Source organism: Armigeres subalbatus, unplaced genomic scaffold, assembly GCF_024139115.2.
Source record: "Armigeres subalbatus isolate Guangzhou_Male unplaced genomic scaffold, GZ_Asu_2 Contig253, whole genome shotgun sequence".
In the NCBI taxonomy this organism is placed as follows: Eukaryota; Metazoa; Arthropoda; class Insecta; order Diptera; family Culicidae; genus Armigeres; species Armigeres subalbatus.
Window position 1 is genome coordinate 103,592 of NW_026942991.1, and position 12,349 is coordinate 115,940.

General features: G+C 39.2%; 1 pseudogene; it reads left to right on the top strand.

The window, feature by feature from the left end:
* Positions 1-4,179: 4,179 nt before the first annotated feature.
* On the top strand, positions 4,180-5,220 carry LOC134203841 (3-ketodihydrosphingosine reductase-like; annotated as a pseudogene).
* The last annotated feature ends 7,129 nt before the right edge of the window (positions 5,221-12,349 follow it).

The window sequence follows — 12,349 nt, forward strand, 5'->3', positions numbered from 1 at the left end:
TCCAGCTATCCATGACCGCCTACTCCTAGCTCCGTAGCACACAATACAATTTGACAATATTTTTCTGCTTCAGATAGATAGCTTCCAGCCAACCTTCTCGATTGAATCTTGAACCCACGACCTTGACGCGCGTGACATTCGCACGACGCACTCGAAATCGCGACCAACGTCCGGAAGACGCGATATTCTTGTGCACATCACCGGATAAAGCTGGGCTATTTTGAAGCTCGAAATTCATTTGTTCTGGCCAGTTTTCGGGACTTAAATTTTTATCGACGACACTTTTCCTCTTCGAACGACTCTTCTATGCATATGAGTTCGTGTTGACTGACGACCGACTGACAAACGACGACCAACGAGCTACTCTTTTCGATCTCGCATACATTGGCGTAGATTTTTTATTTTCTACAGAAACAGAATACACTACGGTTCGATTTACATGGAAATACGCAGCACCATACGCACAGCAGTGGAGCGTGATTCCATTGATGATGCTATTCCTATGCGTCGTACGTGATGTTTTGTTGCTGTGTTTGTTGTTATACACAATATGCATGGTTCATTCCATTACTGATTGCACCACAACACTCACGCTTAAGGTCTATATGGGGTGTGTGTGACTTGGACCGCAATCAGACAGTGTTCTCTGATGGTATATATTTTTGAAGCAATGTGCAGTTGCTGAGGAACGAACGGTTGGATCGGCCTCCGGTCGAATCCAGGGACCAAAGGGCGCAACCACTAATATCGTCTGGGCCACTTGTAGTTATAGCATGTAAGAACGGAACGGAAGAGAAGAAGTTTGTTTCTGTAAAAAATAGTTGAAAATCTTGATAAATAAAACTTCATTGCATACACAAGATATGGATGTTTTAATTAGAAATATGAAATATTAGACCACGCGACTTGGACATTGTTTTCAATGTTATAGGCTGTTATGTTTAAAATAGTGTCTGATACCATTTTGTGCACTTTATATAGCTAAACGATCACATACAGTGAGTTCTTAATTATAGATACTAGAAGTAATCTAGATAAGACTAAATCTCTCTATATAAGATATTTTTGACTTTCAACAGAGGTCTTCCTATGGAAACCATATTAGGTTATAAGACAGACACTCTCTGCTCCAGTGAGACTGATGAATTAAAAACTTGAAATAGTTACTTTCTAATATGTCACATAGATAGCCATGATAAATTATTATAATAAAACTTTTATTTATACGCTATTATATCTAGACCTTTCAGTTATTACCTGAGGAAATTCTAATAATAGTAATAATAGAATACTACTAAGTTGAAAAGCAGGTATCCAGTTGGAATGTAGAGCCATACACTCAGCGAACTGGACTATCGAAATTCATAACTGCCTATGAATCTTCGACTGATTATTCCACCAACAGTGATTCTCATACGCAGTTACCTTCCTGAGTAATCAAGCGTCGATGGGCGTGTGGTCTACATACCGGCCTGACCCCAACGTCTATGGTTCGAACCAGTCTGCCGCACTTCACTTTTTTTTCAAATTAAAATCATCATTCATAAGGCAACATATTGAGATTCATACGATTCCTGTGGCAAATTTTCATATAGGCGTTTGATCGGAAAACATACGTCCATTTCCCAGTGTAGAAGAAGAAGACAATGAAATATAAATCTGATAACCATCCAACTCACAATCTAAAATACACACGGCCTTATATTGAGGTCGAAATGATCTTTTTTTTTTAATTCTTTATTAAGGTGTTTTTTAATCTAAAATACGTATCTGTTAAAGTTACAATCAAGTGGTAAAATTAAATGGTATAGGGTAATGAACACGTCTTGACAAGTCGACAAGTGAACAAACATAGTTTTCTAAGTTTTAATGTGCAATAGCGTGTATAGAAGGACAAGGAAGTTCGAGGAACGAAATTATTTTATGACTGACAAGCCCGTTGCAGCCGATCAGTAATTGTACAATAAGATAAGCCTCAAATCCCACCATCAAATATAAATAACAAAATACTGAATGAATTCACATAGTAATGATACCGTCTTTTCGCATGTAGCCAAGACTCCAATCATTTTGGTTCAATACATTTTTCTTCATAATCTTTGGTGGCTGATCATAATCAAATTCAAGCGATCAACAAAATTTTCACCTTTCGAATTAAATCTTCTGTATGCATCACATCGAGTTCTTAAAATGATATTCATCCACATTCATCCAAACCCAAAACGGTCTTTTATAGAAGGCTCAGAACTATCCGTTTGTGCGTGTGTCTTGTGTGTACAACATATTAAAAAAAACTCATTTTTCATATAATAGGGTAAATCACTACTGGGCCTAGGACCCGGTTCCCGCTCATACACAGAAAACTAATGATTTATACTGTTTGGAAGCCGTAAGTTTATGAGATAATTTTAAAAGTCTCTCATTTATTTTCACAATATTCAATATCTTTCAATCACTTGTTTTACTCCTAATTGATCCAATTGTAGAAACAAAAATGTAGATCAAAATCTCACTCTCGATGCCACACCACTGAGCCGAGTGATTCTTTCCACTTTACAAAACGATCATCAAATAAACACCTACCTGAAAATCGTCCAGTGCTCTACAATCATTGCTTCAAGCTTTTAATCACCACACCATAATGCTCCACACACGCACTTCAATCTAATCACTAGAACGTATCACTAGAACTATATAAACATAATTAGAATACATTTAAAATGATTCTCAAACCGAAAAAAAATCACCTCGCCAAAAACTTCTAGACCGTGCGCAAAAGGCCAGAGAATGAAATTGATCCTTCATCGTTGATAGGAAATAAATATGTTGACGTATCATGTTATTTATAATTTTCTCGATTTCAAAAAGTGAAAAAATTATTGTTTTTAAGTATTTGGAAAAAAATTGGATGAGTAAATATATCTTCTCAACAAATAAAAATGATTATGAATGATACCATCTGGCATCTTGTTCGTGGAACGTGCATATTTTGTTTACGTCGCATTTTCTACCGTCCGAGAGAATGAGAGAGAAATGTTGAGAGATTGAGTGAAATTTTGCTTAGGCGGAACTGATTTTTGTGATATGCCGAATGGAAATCCTATGCTCTGAAATGAGTGCTGCACCTCGTTAATTTAAATCAAATAAAAGCTTTCTTGAACGATATTTAGCACGAATATATTTTTAAGCAGAAGTGAACCCCAATGCAGTATTATACAGCCCACAAAATTCAGGAATAGTGCTTCCTGTCAAATATCAATTGAATAATGCAGTCGTACCAGTTAGGCGGGAATGGGGTAAGAAACCCTAATGCTTAACCGATTTTCTCGCAACGAGTTCCATTCTAAAGGTGGTAAGGCCTTGTTGATCGTCACAAAAATCAGCCATTGCGTTCAAAAGTTATGAAGATGGTGTTCTGAACCAAAAGATTTTCAAAATTCATTATGAAACGTTCGTGAAAACTGTAAAGTAGGCAATTAATTATGGGATTTAACATACTAAGGCGTTCAATCAAAGAATGACATCACCGTTGGGGATGAATTTGAGTTTTCTGACTAATTGAAATTAAATAGAAAATTTAACTAGTTTTACGTTACAACACCAAAATAAATATGAAAGTAGTTCAACAAACCAAAATCGAAATCTATATTATTTTCTTAGTTTTCAGTTTTCAGATGTTTAATTACAGCAAACTCTATTTTCATGGGCTTCAATTTGATGTTCACCTTTACTAAGTAATGATGATCTCTTTTATACTAGTAAGGTAGAAATCACTTAACAGTTCATCAAATCCTAATATAATCAAGAGTTGGACACTTGGGACCATAAAACGGTTATAGCAAAACACAATTACAACCTGCACTAACACAGTGGTAATATTAAATATCATGAAACATTCAAACCTGTCAGAAAATTGTTATCAATTTTGGAAGCCGATAAGTGGCACCCGATGGGAGAATTTTCTTTCGCCCCAATGGCATTTTCCACAATCCGTGTTCGTAACCTACTGCACACCGAGATGTAACGTGAATCCCAACGAAAATTTACATTAACCTTGGATATTTGTATACAAAAGTAAGCGCTGAAAATCATATCACATACTGCCATGCTATTCATCATTTAATTTTGTACCCATTCTTATCATAGAGTAAAACATCACGCCCTATCCATCACACCAAAATGGATCACAAAACTGAGATCATCCTAACAGTGTGGGAATCACTGGTCCACGGTCTCATATTCTATTGTCTCGAAAGACACGCACCAACATTCGCGAAAGCATGTAGTCGTAACCGGGGATCCAGCGGAATCGGATGGGCCGCAACTGAGGTGTGTTCGCTTGGGTGCGAACGTAACGATTGTGTACGCAATGTCAAGCTTCTTGAAGGAGCCGAATTAGAGGATAATTCCAACAAGCTTATCTCACATTTTTTTCCATTTTAGAAAAAGCTAAAGCTCAACTATTGTCCAATAAGGTACGCGAAGATCAGAAGATCGAATACCGTTCCATCGACCTGGCGAAAAGTTATGACGCAGTAGAAAAGGGTCTCCAAGGTGGAAGGATCCATTGGTCCTGTATTTATGTTGATAAATTGTGCAGGAATGGCAATTTGCGGTACTGTCGAGGATACTCCATTGAAGATGCCAGGTTGATGATGGATGTTAACTATTTCGCTCTTTTACCCTACGCGCTACCTTCACCGAAGATGAAACTGGCTAAGGAAGGTATCATTGTCATAACGCGTCGCAAGCCGCACTGATTGGACGTACGGTTACGGAGCCTACGCTGCGTCAAATTTGCCCTTCGCGGTTTGGCTGAGACTATTGCCATGGAAGCGAAGCACTGCGGAGTAAGCGTGACCTTGGCCCTTCCGGCAGACACCGACACACCGGGATTCGAACGGAGAATGAATCCAAACCGATGGAAACGAAGATCATTTCCGGTTCGGAGGGTTGGCAACCGGAGGACGTTGGCAAGCGGATTGTGCACGATGCGTTGAAGGCTCGTTCTTCTCGATCTGGGACTGGAGAGTTGTTTGAGCACTCTGTGCGTTGGAATTCACCATGGAAGAGCCCGGTGCTGTGTGCTTCAATTCTACCCGCTCGGACCGTTGCGGCTTATTGGGCTGGTGATTCAGTGGAACTCCACGCATTATCAGGAACTGTGCCAAAGAGAAGGGGAATAGGAGGCGTAATTTGGTCATCGTAGACGATGGATGACTTTTAAATCGACAAAATAAATTTAATGTTCATCGATGTTGTGTACTAAAATTAGAAAAAAAGTCTTTTGCCTGCTATGCCTGCATTTACTATAGTATTTCCATTGAATCGTAGGAATCATTTCAAGATATAAGAGTAGACAACTTAAGAGCAATAATATGATTAAAATAGTACCGATTAAATAATTCAACCACAGTTGTATTTTAAATTTTTTTCTTTTTCAGTTTGTAGTTTGTTTCATCCTATTACTTTGCTGCATAGAGTTTTCCTAGACTACATACTTGATTTGATTTCGCACTTATTTACCATCTGAATTGCCATATACCTACATACGCATCCTCCCGTTCTATCTGACATCAAGTAAATGAAGGTAACAACCGTCGTCTCGACAACAACGAAGAACTACAGTACAGTACAAATAACAAATCTTCGAACAGGTGCATATGTTTCTCCACAATCTTGACCAGGTTGTCACAGAAACCAAGCCCATACGCCTGTCACTGGCGAACAAAGCTGGTGTACTTTGCATCGAAGCTTAGAACCAGTGTTAGGCGCAATCATTAATGCGAACATTTTATATTTGGTTAGTACTGCAAATAAATTCTTTTCGAGTCCCTTTAATCAAGCTGGTATCTCAAGCATAGCACATCGTTATATTGCTGCAGGATTATGTTTAAATTTGATAAAATATCGAAAAACAAAACTATGCATAAAATTCCTCCATTCAAAAAGGTAGAGAATTAACACTGTTGTTTACATTTTAGAACCAGCACATGTCGGGTAGGGATTCAGTTCGTTATCTCCCCTGACAGAAACATTTGCGACAAACTTCACGCAGTGCGATAGCAAATACTCTGCATCTACAGGGGATGGACAAAAAATTAGGATAGGCAAATTTTAGGTAAAATTGATGTGTTGTAACTACCTGTTATTATCCGATTTTGACAATTCAGGCATGCCCGAACTAGAAAATTAATGAGTTTGACGGTATGTCCATGTAACCGACTATGCCACCGGATTCGGAGATTTCCGAGGTAGAGTTCAAACCGAAAATTTGAGGGTGCAGGAAGTTGAGGTTAAAATTGAATAATATTAGTAACCACAAATGAAGTAGAGCTCTTGCTGATTGGAACCATATATTGAGATTTGAATCGGACCAGAATCATGTGAGATATGGCCATTTCTTTAAAATCGGTTCCGATCGATACTTATCAAAAGGTCAGGCCACAACTTCTTGAATCTCGCTTTTGATAGATCGGCCACTATGATTTCATTCTAGAAGGGCTCTAATGTGTCCAGAATTAAAACCAATTGAATAAACGGATCCTGAAGTCGCTAGGATGTCCCAGGAACCTGTGAATGGGAATTCAACTTGCACAAATCAGTCATTCGACGGCTCTTTTCATGGTTTTCGATCAGGAAGGAAGTATGAATAAAATGGTCGATTGGCAGCTCTGACCCTTCAGGATCTGGATTGGCCCCGGAACCTGTTGAAGGACATTTAGTTTACCACCAAAACCAGTCGTTCGTCGGCTCTTTTTCATGGTTTTCGATCAGGAAGCGAAGTATGAATATAAAATGGTCCATTGTCGGCTCTGACCGCTTTCAGGATCTATGGATTGGTCCTGGGAACCTGTGGAAGGGACATTTAGTTTACCACCAAACCAGTCGTTCGTCGGCTCTTTTTTCATGATTTTCGATCAGGAAGCGAAGTATGAATATAAAATGGTCCATTGTCGCTCTGACCGCTTTCAGGATCTACGGATTGGCCCGGGAACCTGTGGAAGGGACATTTAGTTTACCACAAACGTCAGTTCGACGGCTCTTTTTCATGGTTTTCGATCAGGAAGCGAAGTATGAATATAAAATGGTCCATTGAGGCTCTGACCGATTCCAGGACTACGGATTGCTCGAGCAACCTGGGAAGGACATTTTAGTTTAACAAAACCAGCCATTCGACAGCTCTTCATTCATGGTTTTCGATCAGAAGTGAAGTACGAAAATAAAATGGATCATTGACGGCCACCACTTCCAGGACAAGGATTGCCCCGGGAACCTAGAAAGGAACATAAGTTTTAGCACTAAAATCTATTCGACGGCTCTTTATAGGTTTTCGATCAGGAAGCAAAGTAGCAAAGTAAAAGGACCATTGACAGCTTCGACCGCTTCCAGGAACTGGTTGCCCCGAGGAACCTGTGGAAGGACATTTAGTTTTACACCAAAATCAATCCTTCGACAGCTCTTCTTTAATATAAGCAGTATTACAGTAAACCTCCATGAGTCGATATTGAAGGACCATCGACTCATGGAAATATCGAGATGGAATAGAAATCCTTGGAAGCTGTTTGAAGGACCATCAGAGTAGCCCAGAAAATATTTTTAATATGGATAATTTCCTTCCATGAGTCGATATCGAGTCATGGAACATCGACTCATGGAGGTTTGACTGTAATATAAAATTGATTGATGACTCTGACGCCTCTCAGGACCTCAGATTCCGAAAACCAGTGGAAGGAACATTTAAGTTGCAGCACCAAACACATCTGACGGCTTTGTTTCGTGATTTTGATCAGAAAGCGAAGTATGAGTATAAATTGGACCAATGGATCTGCTTCAGGACTTGGATTGCCCTGGGAACGTGGAAGGGGACATTTAGTTTTGCTAAAAACCAATCATTGGACGTCTTTTTTCTGGATTTCAGTCAGAATGTGAAGTATGAACAAGAAATGGACCATTGACGGCTCTGACCGTTTTCTGGACCTACGGATAGCTCACGGGAACCTGCCTACGTCATACATCGCTTCCTGATCCAAAGCCATGAAAACAGAGCCGGATATTATTGGTGCTAAACTAAAATGTCCCCTTCCACAGGTTTCCTGGGCCAATCTTAGGTCAGAAAGCGGCAGAGCTCTCAATGGTCCTTTTATATTCATTTCTCGATTCCTACGAAACCACTAGAAAAGAGACGTTGAATGGCTGGTTATGATGCTTAAAATAAATGTCCCTTACACAGATTCTCCAGAGCAATCCGTGGCCTGAAGCGGTCAGAGCCTCAATGGACCATTTATATTCATACTTTGCTTTCTGATCGAAAACCATGAAAAAAGCCGTCGAATGACTGGTTTTGTGGTAAAAATTAAATGTCCTCTTCACAGGTTCCTCGGAGGCAACCAGTAGGTCCGGAAGCAATCAGAGCCGTCAGGACCACTTTATATTCATATCTCGCTTCCTTATCGAAAACATGAAAAGAGCCGTCGAATGACTGGTTTTGGTGGTAACTAAATGTCCCTTCCACAGGTTCCTCAAATCCAGAATGAAAGGCCAGGGCCGCTAATGGATTATTTTATATTCATACTTCGCTTCCTGATCGAAACCATGAAAAAGAGCTCGAATGACTGGTTTTTGTAAAACTAAATGACTTCCTTCAGGTTCCCGGGGCCAATCCAGAAGCGGTCAGAGCATCAATGGACCATTTATATTCATATCGCTTCTTGATCGAAAGCCATGAAAAAGAGCCGTCGAATGACTGTTTTTTGTGAAACTAAATGTCCCCTTCCACAGGCTCCCGGGCCAATCCAGGTCCTGGAAGTGGTCAGAGCCGCCAATGGACCATTTTATATTCATACTTTGCCTTCTGATCGAAAACCATGAAAAAGAGCCGTCGAACGACTGTTTTTTGAAACTAAAATGTCCTCCACAGGTTCCCTGGGCCAATCCGTAGGTCCTGGAAGTGGTCAGAGCCGTCAATGGACCATTTTCTCATACTTCGCTTCCTGATCGAAAACCATGAAAAAGAGCCGTCGAATGACTGATTTTGGTTAAAACTAAATGTCCCCATTCACAGGTTCCCGGGACATCCAGCGACTCCAGGATTCGTTTATTCAATTGGTTTTCATTCTGGACACATAAGAGGCCTCTAGAATAAAATCATAGTGGACGATCTATCAAAAGCGAGATTCAAATGAGTTGTGGCCTGACCCTTTGATAAGTATCGATCGAACCGATTTTAAAGAAATGGCCATATCTCACTTAATTCTGGTCCGATTCCAAATCTCAATATATGGTTCCAATCAGCAGAGCCCTACTTCATTTGTGCTTACTAATATTATTCAATTTTAACTAAACTTTCCACATCCTCAAATTTACGGTTTTGAACCTACCTCCGAAAACCGAAATATCTCCGAACGTGCATAGTCGTTACATGGACATACCGTCAAACTGCATTAATTTTCTAGTTCAGATGCCTGAATTGTCAAAATCGGTAATAACTAAGTAGTTAAAACATCATTTTAAAATTTGCCTATCCTAATTATTTTGTCCATCCCTGATAGACTCATGCACACGTATAATATATCCGCGTTATTGCTGTAAGACACGTAGGTCGATGACAATTGACGCGTGTGTGCGAACGCGTCCAAGCACTCTGAAGCATGAATATCACCAATAGACGAATACAAGAAAATAAGAAGAAGAACACGACGGTGTTAACTTTGACAGATCCTACAGCAAGCATAGGAAGATCATTTTAAATGCTATAATAAATTCTAGACAAAATGTAATTAAAATATGATTGATGTACGATACGGAAAAATATTTTCGCAATTCCTGATCATAATACCCGGTTTACAGTTGTCATTTGAGTGATAAAACAGCCTACTTTTCCATACCAACAGAATGGGTGTTTAATGACCATTATGCAACTCAAATGGTTGTATATTCATTATAGCACCTATTTGGTGCTATAATGAAAAACCTACATTGGGACAGTAGTTACTTGACTACATTTAGCTGAATTAGGTGGGTGTACCAATGTCGCCATACAAGAACAACTATTTTAAAATAAGTAAAAGGCATGTGGGTGACTTTATATACAAGCGAAAGGTTTTATTCCTGCTCTTAGAAAGCTGTAAAACCAATAAAATTTGTTTAATAATCAAAATTGATTATCCATAATAGGAACGCATGCACAGTTGTGGCACTATTCTTAATTTTGTTCTATTTGGCAAATCCATTGTTTTCTTATGGGACTGCCAAATAGGGACCACTAGTGTGAAAACTGTGCAAAGGACGTCAAAATTAAGCAAACATTTTTAAATTTCTTTTCTTGTTTTGGAGAGATAAAGGTTTTATCGTATCATATGAATATGCTTTATCGATATGAACTTGGTTGCGGTGATTTGTTGCCATTTGGCATATAAAGCACTAGTGCGACAACTGGTGCTATAGCCACAACTGGTACACTAGCCTAGTTTGGGTGAGTGTTAAAATATGTACTGTAAGAGTCTCGTAATAAATGAGATGGTTTGTTGGACATAACATCCAATTTTCCAAAGGCAATTGATCCATCGCTTCATAGCTATTTGCTATGAATTTGGCACGATAAGATGGAATCTTATTGTTCTCTGCCGCAACATAATTTATTGGCATGAATGATCATGTGGAGTAAATTCGATTTGATTCGTACAATTTTGGTATAGATTTATCCATTTAAGCCCATTTTCGTCATTGCAAAAATAGCGTGTAACTCGTTGAAAACTCGATTTTTCAGCACTCAGTATTTATCAACTCAGCTCTCGTTGGATAAACGTACAACTCGTGCTGAAAAGTCATCTGTCAACTAGTTGCACAAACTACTATTTTTTCTGTATCTTTATTATGAGGCTTTCAGCTCTTGGCTCCACCGACGGAAAAAGTTCTGAATTACATATTTGTAAGCTTACCTCAATTTTTTGTATATTTTCCAAAAATGTATCTATCATACACTTCGGAACTTTTTCCATCATACATAAATCAGATTTAATTACATTTTGTCTAGAATGTTATAAGCATTTTAAAATGGGCCTGAAATGGTGAGTTGACATCCGGGAAGGCGGCCTAACATAGCTCTGGTCCTCCAAGTTCCAACTCACGCTCTCCACGGGTCTTCCGATGACAATTGACCGGCAGCTAAGGGTTGCGTACTTAGCGGTAGTGCAGCCTGGGCACTGTTGTCCTTCTGACATCAGCTAGAGTAAGAGGGCGTCCTGTGGGGTCTGCCTAGGATGTGGTGGGGTTCGACAGTGGGCTCTGTTGAACTTATAAAAGCTGCATGTGTCCCAAGCAGGCCCTATCAAGCGACCGTCGCTCAAAGCGCACTCGCCTAGTCCTGGTGTTGGGTGGGACTTAAACAAATTTGACCGACCGATCGAGCGTCTGTTCACCAAGGAGGTGCGGCTCAAACAGCGTCTGTTCTGGCATCCAGCGGCTGAGTATGAATTGCTATTCCCGGAAGCTATACCTAGCATGGCAGCCCCATCCCAGTGGATAGGGAACCTTGGGCACCAACCTACTGTTCCGAAACATCAATTTGTTCGAGAATCCGATAAGAAAGAATACGGACGCGTTTGCGACGACTCTAGCGCGAAACAACGGGCACGAATTGGAACATGGAACGTTTTAACTACACAGTTAAAATTATAATGTAGTTTTTTCATATCCATGCACATATTTGGAACATGAAATATACTCAAAATTCAATCATTTGAAAAATTACATCAATTGAAAATGATGTTGTGTAAAATTCAATTACATATAATTCTACATGTTTTCATTGACGTAAACCAAAATAGTATTTTACATGTCGATGTATTTATCAATTGAAACATAATTTCTACGTTTTAGCAATCATCGAATAAAAGTCAAGCATAATACGTGATCACGGATGTGACAAAACCACGCAGGAATAATAACTATAAATAAACCGAATAAACTCCCTACTATCGCACGTCACATCGCGCGATAACGCCTACTATGACATCCATCGTATCAACTGGTTGAGTCCCTTATTCACCCGTGTTTTTTTTTGTATGCCGTGTTACTCACCGATAACAACGATGCCTACTTAAATATATAACGCAATACAGGTGGGATAGGCTTGGGCTTGTTGTTATATATTTCCTATATTACCAGGTAAGGATTGTTTACATTTCAATAAATGTCAAGATGCGAATTGAAGTGTAGATTTCTACATTCAAATCATGTGTGTTCAAACAGATGTTCTTATAAAACGGTTAATTTTATAAAACGGTTCTTATAAAACGGTTAGTTAATTAATTTGATTGCACTTCAATAGTTTAGATTATGCACACTC